Genomic DNA, 21,417 nt, shown 5'->3' with positions numbered 1-21,417 from the left:
TGATAGACAAATGGGAAATGGACCTGGAAGCGCCTAATTCCAAACATCTCCTGCCAAGCAGGTGTATGCTCAAAATCTCCAATGGCAACAAGAGCATAGTCCATAATTGTTGGGTCGTGCGAGACGTCCCTGCCGCCTTTTACTTAGGCAGTGACATTCTCAATCGCTTTGCCATTAGTTTGGACCTAATAAACTTCAAAGCTTGGTCCCGATTAGCGGATAATCCCATGGGCTTTGATGATCCAGAAAAAGCATTTAGGTCAGCTCAATTGCTACCTTATGCAGTTGAAATTCAGATTAAAGAGGAAGTCACCATCCCAGAAAGGACCCGACAATTCTCCCTGGAAGTGAAAGTCAAAAGAGGACAACATTTGAAAAACCCTGATGCTTACATACATCTAAACGCTTCTCTCCAACAGCAAGGGTTAGGGGTAAACCCAACTCCATTAGTCAACATAGAACATGACACCATTCCAATAGAGGTGGATAACAGCAACTTAAAGAGTATTACTCTAGCCGCAGGCACCATTATTGGAATGGCGGTTGATGACCGACATTTCTCCATTGAACTTGGAAATGAACTGTTAGGGCCAATCCCCAAGGACTGCTTTGACAGTGACAGTGATGACAATACAACACCAGACAGGATTTTTACCCGGCATGGGGGGAACTTCCTGGTGTACACTTCTTGCCCTTATGGTAAGGAAGATGTGACTTGTGACTTCAGGAGGGATGAGGTGATTTTACAAGTCCATGAGGGCTGCCTTTCCCACCTGAAGCCTCCAGTCCAAATCAGCACTCTGACCAGGGACTTCTCCACCCAGCTGGAGGAGGCCGCGGAGATAGCCAAACCAGAAGTCTTTCCAGGCTTCAGGCAGATGGTGGAAGAGAGAGTCAACCTAGCTGATGCCTGTGTGACTCTGGAACAAAAGCAAAAGTTGAAACAAGTTTTCTTGGATTTCCAAGATCTCTTTGCGGTAGACTCATATGACTGTGGTCGCACTGACATCCACACAACAACAATCCCCACGGACCCTGGCATGACTCCTGTGTTTGTGAAGCAATATCGCTTGCCTCTCGCATCAATGGAGTCCCTTACTGAAATAATTAAGAACCTTGAGTCCCGGGGAATAATCCGTCCAGTCCACAGCACCTTCAATAATCCGGTGCTGGGAATATTGAAGCCGAACGGCCAGTGGAGACTCTGCGCTGACCTTAGGGAGCTCAAGAAACGGGTCCATACTTCCCGATGGCCTCTGCCCTACATTGACCAAGGGCTGGCCCAGATCCAGGGGTCACAGGTATTCACTGCAATAGACCTGACCAATGGGTACTGGACCGTGCCTGTCAGTAGGGAGGACCAATACAAACTTGCTTTTACCTTTGGGGGCCAGCAGTACACCTGGACCCGGACTCCCTTCGGATACCTCAACTCCGGCAATGAATTCAACATTTTCCTACATAAGGCCATGCCTGACCTGGGTGCGAGGGGTAACCTGGCTTATGTAGATGATGTCCTCATCAAAAGTTCATCTGTGGAGGAACACATAGCGGAGATCCGTTATGTTCTGACCCAGTTGAGGGCCGCCGGAGCAAAACTTTCCTTTCAGAAAGCACAGTGGTGTAGAACCCGTGTTAATTTCTTGGGGCATGAGATTACTCCTCAGGGTCTCTGTCCCCAGGAAAAGAAAGTGGAAGCACTTCAGAAACTGAAAGACCCCACAACTCTGCGGGAACTAAGGAGCCTCCTTGGACTGACTAATTACAGCAGAAAGTTCATTGAGGGCTACGCAGAGATCACCAGACCCCTGATTCATCTCCTGAAGGGGGGGGTCAAGTGGGAATGGGGTCCAGAACAAGCCGAGGCAGTAAAACAACTCAAAAGAAGCCTCTCACAAGCGCCTTGCCTAGCTTACCCTGTCAGAAACAAGGAGTTCTTCCTGGAGACAGGGTTCTCTAATACGTGCTTGACGGCAGTATTATACCAAAAGCATGACAAGGTCAATAAAGTAATCTCCTATGCGAGCAAAACTTTATCCTCAGTGGAGGAAAAATTCAACGATTGTGAGAAGGCACTCCTGGCAACGGTGTGGGCATTGAAGAATTACCGCCCGTTTATCCAGGGGGAACACATCATAGTGGAGACTCCACACCAGCCTCTGCAATATCTCCAAAGTGACAGAATCCGGGCCGGAAATGTGAGTAATTCCCGAATTACTTCCTGGATTCTGTCAATGCAAGGCTTTCCTGTGGAGGTCAGATATGGCCAAAACAAGAAGAGTCCCCTCGCGCAAGGTCTGGCTGACTTGCATGACTGTGCCAGAGAAAACTGTCTCGAGGACGAAAGTCTAAAAATCAAGGACAACATGGAGGCATACCTTAATTCCCCACACAAAGTCTTTGAAGAGGACAAGTGTGAGGGAATGCCCACTGTCTATGTGGATGGATGCTCTTACCATGTTGACAACAACGGGGAGAAAGAACTGGTGGCCGGCGTAGGGAATGCATGGGTGAATGAGACCCCAGAACCCTCCGCTGGATACAAAATTGGTCCCCGAAGTAGTCAGGTGGCAGAATTGATGGCTGTGCATCAGGCCATCCTCACTGCTGTCCAGCATCAACTCCACGAACTGGTCATAATCACAGATTCGGATTATGTACGGAACGGGTTCGTGGAGCACCTGGTTAATTGGAAAACCAGAGGCATGTTATGTGCTAACAACAAACCCTTGAAACATGGGAAGTTGATCCAAAACATTGATGATCTGGTCACCTCGAATGAGATGACCATCTATTGGAAAAAGATCAAGGGTCATTCCAAAGTAGAGGGACCAGACAAAACTGGAAACGACTTAGCTGATCAGCTGGCCAAAACCGGGGCCATCCAAGGGGATCTAATTGAGATTGAATCCCTGTTGGGGGAAATCCAGGTCACTGCTATCACTAGGTCCCAGACAAATGCTCACAACGACCTTTCAATTGCACAATGGAGTAAGGAGACCCCTGATGCTGATTTGATTACCGCTCAGAAGGGGAATCCAATTATTGGTAAGTTTTACCAGCACCTTGAGGACCCTGAGAACTTTCCCCTGACGGATACCGATTACATTGGGAAAGAGGACCTAAGAGTGTTGATGAAATGTCCAAAAATGTTCCGAATCCAAGACGGTTTGCTGGTAAGGAAATCCAAAGCTGGCCACGATCAGTGGGTGGTCCCTACCTCATTCCGAAGCCTGATGTTAAGTCACGCCCATGATGCGGCCACCGCCGGTCATAGGGGGTTTCACACAACATTGGAAATCTTAAGAGAGGTTGCATACTGGCCACACATGGGGCAGGACCTCGACCAATACTTGAAGGGGTGTCTTGTGTGTGCACAATTTCAGCCATCCTCCCTCACGCACCGTGCGCCTCTCCAAAAGCGGGGGATGACACTGCCATGGTCAGATTTACAAATCGACTTTGTAGGCCCTGTGATTCGCTCTGCTAGAGGGAATAAGTACATGTTGACTGTGACATGCTTGTTTACCAAGTGGGTGGAATGTCTCCCAGCCCCAAATTGCAAGGCAGAAACGGCAGCTGCCTTGATGATTAACCACATCTTTTCCGGTTTCGGTCTACCTCAAAGGATTGAGTCAGACAGGGGTAGCCACTTCACCAGTGAAGTAATGACAAAGATGTGGGAGATACTGGGGGTCAAAAGGAAGTTACATATTGCTTACAGGCCAGCTTCTTCTGGGGCAGTGGAGAGATATAACCGAACCATTGTGAGCATCTTAAAAAAGTTTGTGGCAGATTCTGGGCCAAGTTGGGATATCCGATTACCTCTGGTCCTAATGGCCATCAGATCTACCCCTTCATCTGCAACCAAAATGTCACCCTTTGAGTTGATGACTGGACGCAAGATGGTGCTTCCTCAGCATTTGCTCTACAGGACCCAAGAGCAGACACTAATAAATGCCTCCACAACTCATGAGTATGTGGAGAATTTAAGGAAACACCTTCAACATGCTTTTGCTTATGCTCAGCGGAATCTAGAAAGATCGGCTGATAGCATGAAGACCCATTATGACCTGAAAACTTCCAGGAAGGAATATCAGGTGGGAGACCGGGTCTATCTATACAACTTCCAAAGGAACCAGGCCAAGCAGCGCAAATTTTTGCCTACATGGAAGGGACCCTTTGAGATCATCGACAAGATCTCCCCTGTGGCCTACAAAATCCACATCCCCAAAGGTCCTTTGGCAGCGGGGGAAGACAAGTGGGTCCACATAAACCAGTTGAAATGTTGCCATCCCAGGCACACTCTGCAACAACTGGAGGAATCCTCTGGAATCCTAGCGGGTACTGTCTCAGACTAATTCAGTTCCAACCATAAAACATACCACATCTAGTCTCTAAAATATTGTGATTTGCATGAAACTGTATCTTAGTTATACTGTTTTTTTTTCAAAATAAGAATGTAATGTTTCGTTATGATGAAATGCATATGCTGCCCCACTATCTCAACAGTGGTGGAAAAAACGTCTATGAATAGGTATTGCCGCTCTTCCTTTGTCGTCCTAGGAGAAAGAAACCTGGAGATGGGACAAGGAGGACGATCCGGAGACAAGGAGCAGAGACGCAACGGGCCCGGGGTACCGCCCAATTTTCCCATCAGGACCGGCGAGGAGAACCGATCGATCCGACCGGATGGAGAAAAAGATGCTGAACTGTGCCATCTATTGGAAGAAGATGAGGAAACATCCCAGGTCTTGCGAGTCCCATTCGTGAAATAGAATGGCCATCGCAACAGGGGGGCTTGTGGGATGTATTTACCCATGCATCCGAGCCCTACCTCAAAACTGTGCAGTACTGACATGGAAAACATCATGATGGCCAGAGCTTCCCAGAAAATGCACAGGGAAATGCATGAAGAATAGGCTGCCACCCATTTTTGCCGATGTTATGGGCACAGAAGGACACTGCCTAAAACCACCATTGGACTACCCACACAGTAGTCTGAAACCATTGGGAATGGCAATGCTGATTGCCAAAAGCAAACCCATAACTGTTGGGAATTCATTTTCTTAAATCCCAAAAAGGGGTGCAGTACCAGTACTCACCACTATCCAAAAGCCGGCGTTTTAAAACAACACCAGATTTTACTTTTTTTTGTGTAAAACTGAATAAATGAACCCAAAGCAAGCCAAAGAAAGACTTACTAAGAGGTGGATCCAATGTAAAGTTATATTCTGAAGTGACTTGAAGGTTTATAACAAGACTGGCTGAGCTGTGGATTTCAGCAGTTTAAGTAAATTTGGACTGAAAGACACTACAAAAATCTAAATGTTTAAAAGAAATGAGTGACCTACTTTGAGTGTCACATAGGTTGCAATTGTTTAAATGTCATAGTTTTAAACTTAGAATCAGCATCCTAGCTGCATATGTAAAAAAATGTCTTGACTTAAACTGGGGAACAGAAGTGACATTTTATCTGAAACCTGGCTTAAGGAACTGAATTCTGCCTGGCAACTACCCCCCATCAGGAATGAAACTTGAGTCACAGCTGTGTTCCCAGGCCTATCTGCCTTTTGCTGGCCACACTAAGGATATGCCATCTCTCTGATAATTGTATTAAGGGGAGCCCCCACAGAATACAGGAGCTCTGAACAAAGCCCTGTCCTGACTCAGGCAAATGTTTTATTGGCGGGAGTCGTAAATGGAGCTTCCTCTTGGCAGAAGCTGGGAGGGGCAGGGTCTCTGAGCTTGGCAGAAACTGGAAAGACTGGTTTCTGTACCATGTGACATGAAAAGACACACCTCTATAGCCAGAATATGGTTTTAGAAAAAGATGAATAACTCATAGAGCGGACTTGTGAACATTTTATAAATGACACCATAATTCTTGTGATTTTTCTGCCCACATTTTAAGAGGTTTTTAGAACCGGTGGCATGTTCAGGGGGGTTTTAGCGGAAAAGAGGATATTACTCAAAATGTGTGCATGTGAAAAATCTGACACTTCATCAACTAATGTCCATACTCCTTGCGCACATGTGTGTAAATTTGGGGTAATGTCCGGGATTGCAAACCAGTTAAAAAGTGCAAAATATCGCCATTTCTGAATGCAAGCCCCCAGGAAGAGCAGAGTTTGAACAGGGTATACCTCCTGTGATATGTGATGGGTGCATGTAATTTCAAACCACTGTGTAGCTATGAAATATGTATTTGGTTCAAATCTAGATTTGTGTGCAAGTTGACAGGAGGAGTGGACTTTCTGCAGGCTGTAAAATGACATCACTCTGACACAATTTAGCTCCCCCAATCAGGGGAGAAATGAAAGCTTGGCCAATGATAAGTGGAGAGGGGCTGGCTAGTGATGCTGCTCACACACACCCATTTTAAAAACACATAAAAGCAGAGAGACAGGACAGATAGGGACCTTCAAATCCATTTGCAGCTGGAAGCTCTGCCGGGAAAATCCATACTTTACCTCCATCAACCTTCAGAGACCCAGACCAGACCAGCAGAGTAGAGCTGACCTGTTAGCAGAACCAGAGAGAGCTGACCCAGATCACTGTGAAGTGCAGAGACCAGAGTCCAGTCTAAAACCTGACCAGATCCATGGCGAGGCCCATTTCACTCAAGAATATAGTGTGAGTACCTAGAAAACTGTGCAGAACCAATCTCTTAGTTAAAATAATATAATTCAATCCTATTTTAATCTAAGTAGAACTGTCTCCTAACTGTAAACTGTCATTTGTAAAGCTGTCACTTGTCATTTTCTAGTTGCAAGCTGCACTTGTCTTTTTGAACTTTAAAATTTCAAATCTGAAAAACGACCTTTATTTAATCGCTCATATCTCCGTGACCGTTTGTGCTAGAGACTTGCAGTAACTTTCATCTGGAAGCTGAGATCCTAGGCTTTCTTAGGACTCCAAGACGATAGTGATAGTCCTTGTAGTTCCTCTGTAATCTCGCTCGGCGCATTCGCGAATTTACCGCGATTTGCAAATTTCTCCACGTGTGAAAACAGATGCTGCTTGCCTTCCATTTGCCAGAAATTCGTTTAACCTGCTAATTATCCCTGAATCATTGCTAGTGTGAGCCTGGACTAATATTAACTAGATACCACTCACCCTGAACCTCTAGAGGGAATTAAAAGCATTTTAACATATTTTCACTCCATTGCCAGCACATATCAAAGCATTTTGCCTGTGTTTTCAACTTCTGTAGTCTAAGTTGCTGGGTGAACTGAATTACATTTGAATTGCATTTCTGAGAATTGTGTGCCTTCCTTCCATTTCCCTGCATTGCATAAAAGGGGGGGTGAATTGTCCAAGAAAGTGATTACATTGTCTTTTGCTGAAATCCTATCAAGTTATTTTCTGTACTGCATTTCATTCCACATTGCATCCATTGGAAACCATAAAAGTATTGTTGCTATCTTATCCATTTCATGTCAATTCCTTAGTGATTATAAAGAAGTGTGCTAGTGCCAGATTCTCCGTTGTTAATCTTTATCATATCAGATTAAGTGTGATATTCAATTATTAATTTATTATAAAGCGTGATATATATATATATATATTGTTTAAATTATCAATTAAACCTTTTAACTTGCAAAACAGAACTACTTCTTGGCTCAGTGGGGTCAGGAGGATTCCAAGAGAGGGGTGTTATATAGGGGTAGTCATCCAGAACGAATGAACTGGACATAAAGTTATATCAATAAGGGTTTTCATTCAGTATTCTAGACTAGGCGTTGACTTGGCTGTAGTGCTGAATTGAATCCTCTTACAGCCTCTGTCGGAAGCCAGCTTGTCTGAGGCCGAGGAGCTTGTTTGATTCTAAATACTCCTGAAACTGATGATAGGCAGCACAATCCAGGATTTTTAGAAGGAAGGCGACAGTGGTGTTGGGCCTGTAATTTGTTGGGGTGCTCGGGTCTAAGGAAGGTTTTCTAAGTAGTGGGATCACCCACGCGTCCTTTAGGTTACCCGGAACTATGCCTGTGTTGAAAGATGAGTTTATGAGAGCCGTAATAAAAGGAGCTAATTCATGAGTGGACTCCTTAATGATGGAGGCTGGGCATTTGTCACCCTGGCAGTTGGAGGATTTTAGTTTACTAGTGATGTTTTCTACCTCTTGAATGGATAAAGGTGAAAAGTTAAAGGGTTTATGGGTGAGAAGAGGAGGGCAGATATTCCTATTGTTACACCTCATCGCAAGTGGTCTATATGGGCTCGAACCCGTCTGTGTGGTGCCTTGATTACTCATCCCGCTAGGCGGGTGGTTTCCCTTTCTCCTCATCCGACTAGCAGCGGTCTAGTTGTTGCACGCTCCCATACCGTGCGAACAGACGATCACGTGTGGCATGGAGATCATGTGACCCTTTATACGGAAACCAAGCGACCGGCAATTTGCGTCGCTTCTGCCTTTGGCGCTCCGTGAGTTCGCTACTGAATCTCTCTCTCCTAACTCACTTGTTTTCTCTTCAAACTAACAATTCTGATTTACCTGTCTTTTTCGATCCTCTGTAGAGTGTTCTCCCCGGTTTCTCCATCCCCGTTCATCCCGCTCGCCTTCGGTTCCACGGATTACTCTCCTTTGATTCCCGTCTCTGCCTCCCTTCCAGCTGAGTAAGTCTCCCGCTCTTTAGGGGCTCTCGTACCTCTACCGCAGTGTCTTATTCCCATTTATCCCGATCTAGATTCTTCCGAAGCTCTCCTACTCCATTAAGCTCTGGATATCACTCCTAATCCATCTTCGGATGGTGAGAAGCTTTCCATTACCTCTTTATTTCTTTTCTTACCTGGCGCTCTCCTCTAAACTTTCCTCTGCTTCTTCCCTTGTTCAAATCGACAGATCAGATTTCTGAGGTTACCATTGAGGGTTCCTGCCGGAGCTGTCCTATCCACTGCCGTCAACCGGACCACCGTGCTTGGAAGTCGTCCAGGGTTTTCTTCCCATTAGAGGGTTTCCCTGGGAATCCTGCTTCCTCACCCGGGTTACTTTACCTCGGGCGGAGGTGTCAGGATTTGTTCAGGGTAATCTTCCTATCTGCTTTGAGTCTTCCGGTTGGAGTCTACAATCGCCAAGGTGAGCGGATGGCTTAGTACCTCTGTGTGCCAAATTTACCATTTACACTCATTGTGAAATTGACAGCCGTGACAGTATGACAGTAAGCGACGCCATAAAAAAGATACTATCGGTATCGCTCTTGGCGATTGTTATTCCAAATGGAACAACAAATGCAGCAGTTAATGGCAGCCATGCAGGCCATGTCGTTAGAAGTCCAATCCCTGAAACAAGACAATGCTCAACTACGTAATCGTGTAGACAGAGTGTTTTCCGATACCCCTCCGTCCTCTGTGCATTCCCTTATGTACGACGGGGATCCCTACAAATTAAAGGAATTCCTTGACAGTTGTACCGTCTTGTTTACATTTAAGTCTCGCTTTTTTCCGACCGACAAAGATAAGGTTGGATATTTGATGTCACGTCTTTCGGGACCAGCCTTGGCTTGGGCAACCCCTCTAGTTACGTCCAACAATGCAATTCTCGATTCTTACGCTGCCTTTACTAATAGCCTCAAAACCATGTTCGGAAGAAAGGAGATAACAGTTGCCACACAAGAACGCCTTTTAGATCTCAAACAAGGAAACAAAGAATTACTCTGGTACATCACACAGTTCAAACAACTCTCCTCTGAACTAGGATGGCCAGATGAAGGTCTACTTACATTATTTCGGAGAGGTCTTACAGACGAACTTAAAGATGAAGTCTCTAAAGTTCCTCGTCCTGCTAATCTAGCCGACATGATCACCCTAGCCATGCAAATTGACTATCGCATGCATGAAAGGGCATATGAAAGGAAGAAAGGGAAAGGAACAACACGATTTCAGTTGGATCAGTCCCATTCGCTTCAAAAAAGTTTGTCTTCATCGGAAGAACCCTTGCAAATTGGGACCATCCGTGGACCTATTACGGCTGCCGAAAGGGAGAGGAGAAAGTCTTTAAAGCTATGTATGTATTGTGGATCTTCGACTCATGTGTTGAAAGATTGTCATCTGGTTCCCCCTCGCCGTCCTTCTTTCCCTAAGTCGGAAAACTCCAAAGCCTTACCGTGAGGGGAAGACCGGTAAGTGCCAAACAACATTCTTCCCCGTATGTGACCAATATGTCTCTTGACGATTCACTCACTAAACAGTCCATGGTGGTCGTCTCTCTTTCTATCCAGTTGTCTGAAAGGACTATCCCAGGTATTCCGGCGCTTATTGACTGTGGAGCAGCCGGTAATTATATCGATGTAGAATGGGCTAAGATACACAATATCTCTCAGGTACCAAAGACGTTGATAACTCCGATACAGGGGGTTGATGGTACACCTTTGAGTTCTGGACCTGTTAAAGAACAAACCATTCCACTTATTTGTTCTATCTCGGGTCATATGGAAAGATTGGTTTTTGATGTCATAAGAACGGCCCATTACCCAATCATCCTTGGACTTCCTTGGCTACGACTACATAATCCATTCATAAACTGGACTGCTGGTACTTTGTTTTTAGGATCGGATTATTGTGTTCATCACTGCCTTTCCCTCGAATCAGTAGGAATCCGAATACCTTCGGATCAGACCCTCAAACCCACTGTATCCTCCATCAATCATCTTGAGATTCCTGACTGTCATCTACTCTACCGATCCGTTTTTGATAATCCGGATTTTCCTACCTTACCTCCTCATCGAAGAGATGACTGTCATATTGATCTGCTTCCCGATCAACCTATACCTTTTGGCCGAATGTATGTACTTTCTCAAAGAGAAAAAGCCGTATTGAAGGACTATCTGCAAACCCATTTGAGGAATGGCCTCATTTCTGAGTCAGTGTCTCCAGCAGGGGCATCTCTCTTCTTCATTCCCAAAAAAGATTCAGAAGAGCTCCGTCCCTGTATAGATTATCGGGGTCTCAACAAGATAACAACCGCAGACAAGTATCCGATGCCACTCATCACTGATATTATAGAAGCTGTTAGAGGGGCCTCTTGGTATACCAAATTAGATCTTCGTGGAGCATATCATCTCATCCGTATCGCACCCGGAGACGAGTGGAAGACTGCTTTCCGCACTCCTTTCGGACATTATGAATACCACGTAATGCCATTCGGGTTAGTAAATGCTCCAGCAGTATTCCAGAGATTTATGGACCACTTATTCGCTGACATTCTATTCCGGTATGTGATCATTTATCTCGATGACATTCTCGTTTTCTCCAACAACAAGGACGAACACATCAATCATGTCAATACTGTACTCGAACGCCTTCAATCCAATCATCTCTACTGCAAGGCATCTAAGTGTGAGTTCCACCAAGGACAGGTCACTTACTTGGGCTTTGTTCTATCGTCCCAGGGAATCGCCATGGACCCAAGAAAGATCTCCGCAGTGATAGAGTGGCCCAGTCCAACAGGAGTAAAAGAAATTCAGAGGTTTCTGGGATTCACCAATTTTTATCGGAAATTCATCCCATCCTTCTCTGAAATCATCCTTCCTTTGACCCGTCTTCTCAAGAAGGGTGTCTCATTTGTTTGGGATGAAGCAGCCCAGAAAGCATTTGATATTCTGAAGAAACTGTTTACATCAGAGACCGTTTTGATCAATCCGGATCAATCTAAACAATTCATAGTGGAAACAGATGCTTCCCAAAATGCATTAGGGGCTGTGCTTCTACAGTCCTCTGCTCATGGCGAAGAGAGACCAGTAGCATACCTATCAAAAACCTTTAGTTCTGCTGAAACAAACTATTCTGTACTCGAGAAAGAACTGTTGGCCATCAAACGCGCCTTTGAAGAATGGAGACATTTGTTATTGGGTTCCCCCTTTCCAGTCTTGGTGCGTACTGACCACCAAAACCTCAAGGTTCTCCAAAACGCTTACACCACTAACAGTAGGCAAGCACGTTGGGCATATTTTTTTTTGCCCTATCGAATAGAGTTTGTTTACTGGCCTGGCAGACATAATCTCAGAGCTGACGCTCTATCCCGCAAGGATTCCCCAGCTTCTTCCTTTCGTCCGGAAAAGATGTTTCCCAACGCTAGTTTTATCGCAGTTCTGACTGATTTCCTTCAAGAGATACAATCAGCCTCCAGATGTAATAAATCACTCTGTGAAGACTTGGCTTCTCTTCACCAACTATCCAAGGAAGCAGATTATTACTTTCATGGTACTCAGGTTTTGATTCCTATTCCTTCACTACAACTGGAGGTTTTAAAATTCTGTCATGATTCACGTGCAGCCGGACATAGAGGAGTCCTTCCCACTTTGGAGCTCATCCAGCGACATTTCTGGTGGCCAAGTATGAGATCTGATGTCCAGGACTATGTTGCTGCCTGCAGGGTTTGTGCTCATGCTAAGACTCCTCGTTCCTCCCCATTAGGGCTGTTAGCAAGAATGCCTATTCCGGAACGACCGTGGCAGATAATTTCAACTGATTTCATTTCTGATCTGCCACCATCGGCGAAGATGACTACCATCATGGTCACCATCGACTACTTCACGAAATTGGCGCATTTTACTCCTTTGCGAAAACTACCCAGTGCCCCATCCATGGCCAAGATATTCCTCTCTGAAATCTTTTCTCGCCATGGCCTACCAGAGACAATTGTATCTGATCGAGGTCCTCAGTATACCTCTCTTTATTGGCAACAGATCTGTCACATTTTAGGGGTAAAACGGGCCCTTTCGTCTGGATTTCACCCCCAGACAAATGGTCAAACAGAACGATTGAATCAGACTCTCGAGGGATACTTACGGTGTTTCATCTCTGCAGCTCAAGACAACTGGGTGGAAATGCTTCCGTTTGCAGAATTCGCATACAACAATTCTCTACATTCTGCTCTACAAACCACTCCCTTCTATTGTACCTATGGGTATCATCCTTCATTTGCTCCATCGGTGTCTCCCTCTGGATCTGGCTGCCCAGGTATAGATTCTCTGGTTGCTGATATCCATGAAGGGCAGAAGATTGCCAGACAGTCGTTACAAAAAGCTCAGGATCGAGCCAAGAAGTATGCTGATCGTCATCGATGAGACATTCAGAACTTAACCGTTGGGGATTCTGTTTGGTTGTCGTCCAGGTTTCTTCCCTGTCGTTTTGTTCCATCTAAATTGTCTCCCAAATACTTTGGTCCTTTTCAAATCCTCTCCAAGATAGGCACTGCTGCTGTTCGTCTGGCCTTACCGGTTTCCTGGTCTCGGATTCATCCAGTCTTTCACCTGTCCCAGATCAAGCCTGTAGTACAGGATCGTTTTCATCGTGATGGGGAATCTTTACCTCCTCCAGTTCTCACTGATGATGGTCCTGAATATGAGGTTGCGGCTATTTGTGACTCACGAATCCATCGAGGTCGCTTACAATTTCTTATTGATTGGAAGGGTTATTCTCCTGCTGAGAGAACTTGGGAACCTGCCTCTGGGGTTCACGCTTCTCGTCTGGTACGACGGTTCTTCCTACTTCATCCGGGTAAACCCGGGGCGCCCTCCCGGAGGAGGGGGCATACTGTTACACCTCATCGCAAGTGGTCTATATGGGCTCGAACCCGTCTGTGTGGTGCCTTGATTACTCATCCCGCTAGGCGGGTGGTTTCCCTTTCTCCTCATCCGACTAGCAGCGGTCTAGTTGTTGCACGCTCCCATACCGTGCGAACAGACGATCACGTGTGGCATGGAGATCATGTGACCCTTTATACGGAAACCAAGCGACCGGCAATTTGCGTCGCTTCTGCCTTTGGCGCTCCGTGAGTTCGCTACTGAATCTCTCTCTCCTAACTCACTTGTTTTCTCTTCAAACTAACAATTCTGATTTACCTGTCTTTTTCGATCCTCTGTAGAGTGTTCTCCCCGGTTTCTCCATCCCCGTTCATCCCGCTCGCCTTCGGTTCCACGGATTACTCTCCTTTGATTCCCGTCTCTGCCTCCCTTCCAGCTGAGTAAGTCTCCCGGTCTTTAGGGGCTCTCGTACCTCTACCGCAGTGTCTTATTCCCATTTATCCCGATCTAGATTCTTCCGAAGCTCTCCTACTCCATTAAGCTCCGGATATCACTCCTAATCCATCTTCGGATGGTGAGAAGCTTTCCATTACCTCTTTATTTCTTTTCTTACCTGGCGCTCTCCTCTAAACTTTCCTCTGCTTCTTCCCTTGTTCAAATCGACAGATCAGATTTCTGAGGTTACCATTGAGGGTTCCTGCCGGAGCTGTCCTATCCACTGCCGTCAACCGGACCACCGTGCTTGGAAGTCGTCCAGGGTTTTCTTCCCATTAGAGGGTTTCCCTGGGAATCCTGCTTCCTCACCCGGGTTACTTTACCTCGGGCGGAGGTGTCAGGATTTGTTCAGGGTAATCTTCCTATCTGCTTTGAGTCTTCCGGTTGGAGTCTACAATTGCCAAGGTGAGTGGATGGCTTAGTACCTCTGTGTGCCAAATTTACCATTTACACTCATTGTGAAATTGACAGCCGTGACACCTATGGGAATAATGAGGGATGCTAAGATAAGGCTGCCCTTATTAATGTCTGATGGAAGACTTTTTCAACGGGCCTCAGCAGTTATCTTCTCCTTGCGTAGTGCTCTCAGGTGTGGCATGAACCACGTGTTGAGGTGTGAACGAGGTTTGGGTTTCTGCAGTTTAATTGGGGCAATGGTGTTCATGGCTTTGAGTATGTTTTCATTGAAGGTGTTGACTAGTACTGTAGGGTCCTCACACGACACAGAGGCATTGTTTAGTATGGGTAGGATAAGTGGGTGCAGTTTCTCCTTTGTTATATCCCTTTGTTATATCCCTTTTATTGCTGGTGGATGGGGAAATGTTCTGTTCAAAGCATAGGTTGTTGACTTTGATGTTAAAGGTGATCGTGTGATGATCTGACCAGACCCATGGTGTGTATGACAGTATACTCCGAGACCCCCAACTGGCCCATAGAGTCAGGGTTTGCTCAGAAGCACTTTAAGACAAGGTAGCAGCACCCGTGAGATGGATGGGGGTGCAGATATATACTTCAACACTAATCAATAAGGACAACTCGACGGTTTGGAAAAGGGAGTCCGTTTAATGACAAGTACAAAAAACGGGGAGTCATGAACATCAGCAAATGGTGCGATCTTCCTTCTCGCTTCAACTCCAATGATCTTCATAAAAGTCATAACATTTATACTGAAATATCGTCATCATTGTTGTGTAACCCTCAAAAGTTGACATGCAATTCTATTGGTTCAGGAAAGGTAACTTTAATATAGGTACTACATCTGTATATGGTAACGGAGTGAGGGGATTGGGTAAACAGGTGGGCATCTAAGCCCTTCCTTCAAAAATTACTACTGCAGACATCACTAAAAGTACGACGTCCTATTGGTTCTACTAACTATAGGACCCTAGATTATTTGGTCAATTGTGATTGGGTTGGCACCAACCTCATGCATACTCTTCCACCTGGCTAGCAGCACGCAGAATGGTCGGCCAGGTGCTGGGTGCTCCTTAGTTACCCGACCTTTCTCCAATTATTGTTACAATCAATCATCACTTTAGTAGCCATGTGTCCATTATTTCACTGTGGCTGGTCTCAAAACTGTATCTTCTGCCTGGAAAAGTTCTGATATCTTCGTCTGGCTTTGTGCCATGCGTAGGTGTGTCCCCACTTCTTTTTGCTCGGCTGGTCACATGATTCGGGCACCGTAAATTTGCCTCTTTTACATCAATTTGTGTATTTGGTTTTCGTTTCACCCACCACCTGCCTCCGTCTTCTTATCTCGACCTTTCAGAGGAAGGATATTCTGTTCTAAGTTTCAATTAAGTGTAGCTACTGTTCATTTCTTCTATTGGTACAACCTTGGCTCTCCTGGCAGGAGTTGCCTCTGCTGAGTTTCATTTCTGCCGCTTGTTCCAGATTTTGCTAAATATGAAGCTTTCCTCGTGTGGCCTTTAGTGACCTGGGTTGATTCTGCTTTTTGTGCAAAGTGGAAATGCACTTATATAATGTGCTTCGTTTGAGGTAGATTATATATAGTGGCGCTTGCCGCACTATCTTTCTACTAAGCATAGCAAGCCACATGGTTTTCTTAGCTTTCTTGCGGTTGCAAGCATATGTACAGGTATAAACTGGTTGACTGTCTTCATCATGCTCGTGGCTTAAGCTTCTGTATTTGACATCGTCCTTTCACATAAGTATTATAACAGATAAAGTACCCCCTACTATAAATTTAAATGATATTGCAAAACACCTCAGAGTTTGGTGAATTTATATATGATTACGAAACTCCTCTGCACCTTGCAAAATCTTCAACATTTATAGGAGGAGGTACATTCATCCGTATGTGATATCTTGAGCTTGTTGTTGAAATTATTGGTGCCAAAAAGTGATAATTCCCTGGGGACTCCTGTAAGAATTCATAGGACCATTGCCTTTGTCATTACGAAGGGCTTCAGAGGAGAAGTGAGAAATGTAAATTTCCATTAGAGATGTAGCTTCCTACTGCTCGTTACATTACAAAAATGGTCACATTTATTTTACATTTATTTTAAAACTTTCAATAATATTAGGATTGCGGTTGTATAGAATAGAAATGTTTCTCATAGTGGGCACCTGGAAAATTGGCTTAGATTTCTGTCCTGAAGAGGAAACAACCAGTAAGGCCATCACATATTATTATTATTATTATTATTATTATTATTATACAACATTTATGTATCCCAAACCTAGGTCATAGAGCAAAACATTGCTAGTGAGAATTTCACAAGTCATCAATTAAACATTTGTAATAGTTATCACAGAGCAATAGGCGATTGGAGGTCTTTACAAGATAGCAAGAATCCAGGTTACACCAGGGTGTTGTTGGTAGAGACAGGTCTTCAGTTCTTTCCTAAACTTAGGCAGACTTGAGGCGGTCCGTATTGCCATGGGATGACGTTCCAGGGGACAGGGGTGCACCATGAGAAGAAATATTTCCTAGTTTTGACCAATCTGGTAAGAGTCTTATTTCAAGAGGACCATGCGCCTGATGTTTTTAGTTTATCCACCAGGTAGACACGACTTTACCAGCGGTGGTTGCCTTGAAGGTGAAGCACACAGTTTTCAACCAGATTCTAGCCGTGATGGGGAGTCAGCGTAATTTTCACAAAGTGGGGGTGATGTGGAGCCACAGCGTGATGATTCACTTTCATAAGGGGCAGGGGAGCATCTGGGAGCACAGCAAGGAGGGAGTTAAGCCCAGTCAATATGCAATATCGCTAGGACTTCACCACCATTCAGGAATTGCTGGGCAGGAGGAAGGACTTGATATTGCAGTGAAGAGAGATATGGGAATCTGAAAATGATTTTCCCAGCTTCTTTTCTGCATCCACTGATTCCCAGCTTTGTGGTTTTATGGCATATGTTCTAGAGAGTGCGGAACGTATGCAGTTGACATGATGGGCCCTGTTTCTTTGGGCGCAGGATAAACCAGGCACAACCTATTGTACTGCATGGAGAGGTGGCGGGGTCGCAATGTTTGCTGATATTCAGTGCTGCCCAGGAGAGAGACTTTCAAATTCAGTACAAGCATGCAGTGGAACCTGGGAATAGCAGGCCGGCATGCAGTCTTTGCCATCTAGAGAGATGTGTCAGAATAGCTTCGACAAGCCTCACCAACCAGAGGCGGTAATTTTGTGATGTTTGTATTAGTCTCAGAGTGGGGCTCACAGTAAGCTCATTAGAGCATGCTCCGTTAATGTCACACTCCAGTCAAGGGAGAATCCACGTGTGATGCGCAAAACAGAAAAGGATTAACCACACAAGGAAAAGGCAAAAGTAAATAAATAACACCACATACGCCAAGTTTCACCTTTTTCTGGATTACCCAGGTCACGTCCAACCCCAGAGGTCATATTGCCTGATATTTTTCTTGTGCAGATGTTGTACATCTACGGGTGTTCAGAATCCAAAGAGCCAGGCTTCTATGATCGATCGGAATCGTTTTGTCTATTGGCCAACTCCAGACAATATTTGGACTTTTCTCTTTTCATCTCCCACTCCAATGCTGTATGCCACCACACTACATTATAACGAAGACTGTGACAGCACAACATTGCAGCAGTGCCCAGGAAAATCGACATGCAGAAAAATCTGCAATGCTCAATATAAAATGAAACCTCCCATTCTACAAAAGTGTTCTCCAAGTTCAGTACTAATGGCTATAGACCCCTGGACAGGAGGCCTAGGTTCCTGGTATTGTCACTGGAACCTCGTGAAGGCGTTTGCTGTTCTTGGGCCTCTAACTTGGTCCCTGGTCGAGCACCAGCCAGTAAAACCCTGCCTCTTGATTTATTCAAGTCTCATTGTTTGTGAACTCTGATGCCCAGAATGCATTGGCTTGATCCCACTCATATCCTTACTCACATTCTTCTTCGGTTTGGATTATGCGTCGCCTTTGACCTTAGACAGGTTTCAACAATCTCTATTGAAGTCTACCGAGTTCTCTGCAACACTCACTGATTTCGCTGCTGTGTTGCTCTTCTCCAATGGCTTTGGTCTATGTTTGAGATCTCCTAGCTCTGGTTAGTTCCTCCTCACGGCTCCACATGTCTCTCTCTCTGCTTACTTGCTCCTGTTCACTGAAGGACAAACTGTTGGTAGCAGAGAAGCTCTGGTTGTCTGAATCGCCAGCTGGGTCAATTCCCTTTGAATTCTCTAATGCTTGCACGGACACTTATTGTGATCTAGGGTAACGATACAACAGACTCATTCCCCAAGCTCAGGAGCAAGTCCGATTTCAGCTTCATAATCTTACATCCAGTACCTCTTCTCAGCATTCATAGTCGGCCTGCAGTTCTCTGTATTTCCTTTGCATGTAGGGTGTTGGTATACATATTTCAATCTGCCCACTCACACAAGGACCACAGGGCATGTCTTATCTTAATCTATACTTTCTTCTAACTGCTCACTCTTCATCCCTGAGGCTCCTCCTCTTCCCCCTGCCGTGTCTCGTCCTTTTAATCATTTCAGTCCCGCTGCTTCTTCCCTCACAACAGGAGGGTTCTCTCCCCCACGTCAACATCGCATACAACAATTTCTTATAAGATCTTACTTAAATCCTGCTTCCAGCCTATACGCTTTTTAAAGAACTCAGTTAGTATTTGAGTGTCATATAAGTTCTTATAAAGTTCTTATTGGTCCCAAAATTCTGCTAGCTTCTCACAAGTTCTAATAAGCTATTTATAAGCTACTTATAGGAATCTTATAATTATCGTAAGAGATGTTTCAGGTCCAACGTGGGGGAGGAAGTATAGCTCAGGTTCAAATCCTGATCCCAAATAAAACGTGGTGAGGATCTCCAGCCCACGTCTTGCGCAATTTGCATTTTTTTGCTGAAGGGCCTGCAGCCGGTTAAGAATGTGCATGTGACATTAGAACTAGAAGACAGACTTATATTTTCCTTCGATTGATTCTATGAGGGTGCCTCCTCGCCAAAGAGCGCTATTGATTCTTTTTTGCAGGCTAATCCATGGTCCATGTTGTGTACTGGTCCTTGGCCTTTGTTAAGCGAGGTTAATTGTTTACTTATTTTCACTTTACATAAAATAATATGTTGTACATCACTACCTCATTTCAAAATAAACTGGAATCTATACTTAAAGTCAAAGAAAAAACAGAATTATATAATCTCAATGCAACAAACGAAAGGAAAAATAAACACACAAACGGTAGTTGCTCTTGTTTCAATAAAATAAAATAAAGCCTAAAGAAGAATAGAGAAAGCTTAATTGGAAAAAAAACGATTTGTATAACTTTTGAAAAGCAATCAGAGCAGGCAGCAGCTGGATTACCCCTAGTGATGTCCCAATTGCGTAGTGGTAATCTTCATTACCCCTAGTCCTGCTCTTTCGCGTCACAGTATTTACTATCTGAAAATGGTCTGTCTGGCTGCCAGTTTCCCTAAACCTTTATTTTATCTTCCTCTTTGGCCTCTTTGGCCAGCTCCATCTGGGTATAAAATTCACTTTCAAGAGCCACCAGTCCTGAACCACTACTGCGGATGGATCCCTCGCACGGAGGAAGAATTGGGTGTCACACTGTACAAGGACGAGAAGGACTAGGGGTAATGAAGATTACCCCACGTCCCTCTTCCATGTGCCGCTACTTACTATCTGAAGTATACCAAAAACTAAATAAACCTGACCCCAAATAAATCTCATACACCATGAACTCCTGCACACCCTCTGAGAGGATGTATTCACATGATAAATCAATTATAGCACATCATCAAGCTTGAGCTGCCCAAAGCACAGCCTTTTTCAAATGAGTGATCAGCGTGCCCTGGCAGATGGAGTCTGTAATGCAACATGAACGTCGGGGGGATACCCATGTGGCGGCTCCATATATGGCATGAAGGGAAGAGCCTCTCTCCTTTGCCCAGGAGGCCGACATTCTCCTGGTAGGAAAGTTGTACATGCCCATGGGCAGGAAAATCTCTGCCAAAGCCTTCCCGCTCCTGCCAGCCAGCACAAACATTACAAATTCTGATAGCTGTACAAAATAGCCAATATTTCAAGATACGTTCCTGACATCCACCCCAGAAAGCAATAGGGGAAATTCCGGATTATTAGAGTCATATCGTGTTCTGAACCACCCCAAGGATGCCACACTACCCTAATGGCTGCCCACTGAGCCTGGAGGGATGCTGGTGCAAGTATCAGATCTAAACTGTCCCGAAGAGGCGTTCAGGGCTGCACCCTGCACAAGAATCGCCTCTACTCACTTGGTTTACACCATGCTGAAAAGACACCCCAGTGAATATCATATGATTGCTGCATGGGCTGACACTTGGCACCCTGAATCGAAGATGATACGTAATGAGAGAAACCCGTGTCTGACCAACCCTTTCCTTTCTAGGACTATGCCACCCAATGGTAGTTGTTGCTCTCTGATCAGCGAGAGGGGGCCACTACTTGGTCCAAATCTTTTGGGAATATCAAATGGGCAACCTGTGGACAATCTGCAATGTCCACCGCTCCTCCTGTGTTGCAGGATCCTACACGACCAAAACAGGGTAATCCGTAGGACCCTGAACAGGACCTCTGGACCTTCCAGAGGACCTTCAGAAAGGGAGGAACTGGAGGAAAAGCATACATCATCCCCTGAGTCCAGGAAAAGGTAGGACATCCATCCTCCAAGCCAGAGGTTCTGGAACTCAGGACACAAACTGGGGAAGCAAGGCACGTCCACAAGTTGGTAAGTGGTCTACAGATGGCATACCTAGCAAATGAGTGAGCTGAAGGAATGCTGCTGCTTTCAGGCAGAGTTCTTGAGATGAAGCAAAAACCTCTTGCACAAGGCATTCGTCTCAGCGTTCTCCACCTCCCTGAAGTGAGTCCCAACAAGGGAGAGTAGACTTGTATGCACACACTCC

Source organism: Ambystoma mexicanum, chromosome 1p (genome assembly GCF_040938575.1).
Source record: "Ambystoma mexicanum isolate Mex_15411 chromosome 1p, UKY_AmexF1_1, whole genome shotgun sequence".
Taxonomy (NCBI): Eukaryota; Metazoa; Chordata; class Amphibia; order Caudata; family Ambystomatidae; genus Ambystoma; species Ambystoma mexicanum.
Note: the sequence above shows the minus strand (reverse complement) of the source record.